The sequence below is a fragment of the Phalangium opilio genome, unplaced genomic scaffold (assembly GCF_054372755.1).
Source record: "Phalangium opilio isolate 3A_F unplaced genomic scaffold, DU_Popi_V2 ptg000094l_1, whole genome shotgun sequence".
Taxonomy (NCBI): domain Eukaryota; kingdom Metazoa; phylum Arthropoda; class Arachnida; order Opiliones; family Phalangiidae; genus Phalangium; species Phalangium opilio.
In genome coordinates, this window is record NW_028324199.1 from 5,119,473 (window position 1) to 5,123,233 (window position 3,761).

A 3,761-nucleotide genomic window follows, 5' to 3' on the forward strand; every position below is an offset into this window, starting at 1 on the left:
TTAGGCAGCAGCTATGGCTTCCTTAGATGCAATATGGTCATTTAAAAAGCGCAACAAATTTGTAAGATGTTGATTATCTGACATTATTTTAAACCACGCCTTATAATAACCACACTCAGTTACAACACATAAATGAAAGAAGTGATCTCTTAACCTTTTTAACGCAAAGGACTTGTCGTGGCGGAGGGGGCCCGAGTTCGGTGTGACGGTTCGGGAGTTTCTTGGGTTCGTTCCTTGCCCCATTCCGTGAAGGTTTTGCTGGGCCGCTTCGGCCCCGCCAAGGTGTTGCCTTGGTTCGCCCCCGCTATTGGCAACCCTCTCGGGGTCGCGGATACACTATTTGTTTGGTCCGTATGGCACTGTTGTGCTTGGAGATAACTCCCCCGTCCTCTCGAGTCTTCTGCTGCCTTAATCCTTCCCTGTCACCGCCCACCTCCTGACTGGGCTCGCCGCTGACGGTGTCCTGCTTCTGTCATTTGCTCAAGTGGCGTTTGTCAGGACCGCTGGCCGATCCCGTGTGCCATGACGGCGGTTCCTTAGGTTCAATATGGAATATGATGGGGAGGGGACTTCAATATTCAATTATGATGTTTAGACGGTCTTCAACATAATTATTACCAATTTCCATAATTTTTGAACCATATACTGTATCTATATGACATTGATGGCGGCCATTTTCCACCATGGCGGCCAAACTATCTGATTAATAGCTTCAATATTTCACTATGAGGTTCACAAAGCTCTGATTATAATACCTATCAATTTTCATAATTTTCCAACAACATGGTGAAATATACTGTACCTAGCATTCACGGCGGCCATTTTCCAATATGGCGACCAAACTATTGAACACAGAGCTGTAAAATTTTGTCATGATGTTCATGTGGTTCCAATCATTATGTGTACCAATTTTCATAATTTTTGAAGAAGAACGTGGAATACATTGTAGCTGGCATTCCCGGCGGCCATTTTCCAAGATGGCGGCGAAAGCTCGCGCTCTAAAGCAGGGGACTTTTAGTATATTTTTTTTGGGTCAAAACAACACATGTACCAATTTTCATCTTTATGTTCAAATGTTCTAGGTCAAACCCTAGAAGTCCTGGGCTATTTGATATAAAGGGGGATGAAACGGGGGAAGCACCACTCAGATTACTGGGGACTTTTGTTATTTTGATGAGGTCATCATATACTAGCATTGTGCAAAAATTCAGCTTTCTCCTAATTTATTCAAGGTTTGGCCTTTTTCGTGCCTAGATTTCCTGGAGTACTAGCCGAAAGAAATACGGAGTGATAAACAATGGAAACCGTGTGTCGCGGTTTAAGTTTGCCTCAATGCACCTGCGGAAGTCCTAAGACACTCCCCCTAAAAAAATCCAGACATGCTTTCGTCATACAGTGGAATACAGCGGTCCGAAAGAGTATCTATTCCTTATCACTCTGCCTTATTTTTTCCCCACCTTTTTTGGCTGCCCCTCCACCCCCTCCCCCACCCATAGGCATCACGATCACGGCAAGGCGCTCAAAATATTTTAAAAATCGATTGCTTTCTCAATGATGAGTATAACATTTATGGTGACAAAATGTGTAACATTCAATAAATAAATCAGAATTATGTCTGATTTTATTCTTTAAGGGTCGATTTGAAGTTTAACATATTCTTTGCGGTGGAGTCAACAACAATGCTCACTTCAACACCAAAGAAATGTATTGTAAACCGAACTTACTTTCAAAATGCCGAAAAAGTAATTACTCTTAAATGAATTTTTATCAGCATTCACACTTGAAAAATCTATACAGGGTGTTTCTGGAAAGTCTGGCACAAATTAACAGGCATGTTCCTTGGGTCAAAAGGAGTCCGAAAGGTCCTATGACGTTTTGGGGTAAAGCGCTTCGTTGCGACGTTATGGGCTCTCAAAAGTAGGCCGAAAAACAAGGAGATTTTGCAGAATTATAGCACTAGTATTGTGGTTATTCGATTATTGAGCATAAGGCAATGATCGAAATAAGTTCAAACCTAGTGGAAGACCGTGAACGTGTTAAACGGCCAAAAGCGGTAATCCCTTTTTTTTTATTAATGATTGTAATTAAAGGTAAGGAAAGTAGCTCAGATATCGGTTATTTGTTTGTTCAGATGTACTGGTAACTGACCAGTCTTTTATTATTTATTTCAATTAGACACATTACTTTTACAATAATTAAAATGAACCCCTTAACCTTTACAATTCTAGAGGGCCGGTAGGCCCTTCTAGATAAGATCCCACACCCTCCCGTAATGTTAAATGAAAATTCACAGATTTTCGCCGATTTTCCCATAGGAATAACATGGGGTTTTTGGTGCTCCTGTACATCGAGTCATTTAAAAACTACATGGAAGTTAGCTTTCGGAATACTTTTAAATTAACAAGTAACTATTCAAGGTGTGCCTTTTTCAAGTTTCATCAAATTTAATTAAGTCTAAGTATGTTAATTTAATTAAAAATGTAAGTACCTCAAAAGATTATTCTACAGCAGACGACGCTAATTGTTCGTTACTCTACAGTAGACGACGCTAATTTGCCATTTCACCGCCTTGAAACTTTAACTTGATATTTTTCAATAAATATAACACTATATTTATTGAAAACTTCTCTGGCGGGTCTAATTTTCGTTTAATTATGTGTCACGGTTGAAATTCTATACTTAAGATACCTTTATAATTTATATTTTAGATGTTAGTTTCGACCAAGGCTTAAGTTGCCTTACTTAGGCCATGGATTTATAATAGAAGCTTACGCTTCATGGATATTTCCCTGTAGCCTTCAGTAAGGCATTTTGATGGGCAAACTTTTTTCATTTGGCGCGCGTGCTATTCAAAATTAGAACTCGATCACGTGAAAAACTTCAACCCTCCTCTGAATTTTCCTCAAATTCTACGTCACAAACGCGCGTGCCAGGCTGGTACTATTTCAGACGAGGAATAAATGTTGTGCGCGTTTTAAGGTGAGTGAAATATCCAGGAAGCATAAGTTTCTATTATAAATCCATGCTTAGGCAGACTATTGAGTGAGTCTATGCAATGGGTGATTGTAAAAGCTGGAAGGATAGATGGAACAGTGTTGGAAATAAGGATATTTTTAAAACTGGACCTGAGGCCTAGGTATTTTAATTAAAATAACTGTCCACGGTGCCAATCACTGTAAACGTACGAGGGCAGTGCACGCAATGTCATGGATAATTGCAATCGTAAAGTGGACTGTAAAAGATACGGCTTTGATAGTTTAAAATCGTGGTAGGTTTGTTTTGAAGTTGACTATAAAGCTCGGGTTCTAAAACGAATTGTGAGCCGTATCATATAAGAATTAGTAGAAGTGTAGAGCCATTTTTAACCTCGTCCTAGTAGTGAAAAAATTCGCATTTCAGGCAAATATTATTTTATAATAGATTAATACAAATAAAGACTGAAGGAACAGATATTATATAAAAAAGGACTTGGTTTTCCCAAGCCTAAAAAACAAAACGATAAGAGTTTTTTCCAGTTGACTGAAGCGCGGATATTTTATTTTTCTATATAATTTTAAAGACAATCTGTATTTTACTACTCTTTAATTCAATCTCCTGATTTTACTGGGAATGGATTTATTTCCTATAAATTAATTGAAATAAAATATTACTTATCTCAGATTTTTCATGATAAAATTTTTACGAAAATGGAATTGTTGTTGAAAAATCTGAGATAAGATATTTTATTTCAATTAATTTATAGGAAATAAATCCATTACCAG

General features: G+C 38.1%; 1 long non-coding RNA gene across 1 annotated transcript; it reads right to left on the reverse strand.

The window, feature by feature from the left end:
- Positions 1-594: 594 nt before the first annotated feature.
- Positions 595-1,241, reverse strand: LOC149639891 (uncharacterized). The gene is made up of 3 exons (XR_016372321.1): positions 1,052-1,241; positions 803-998; positions 595-723 (listed from the first exon to the last, which is right to left on the reverse strand). It is a non-coding gene; the product is annotated as an uncharacterized LOC149639891 (long non-coding RNA).
- Positions 1,242-3,761: the final 2,520 nt, after the last annotated feature.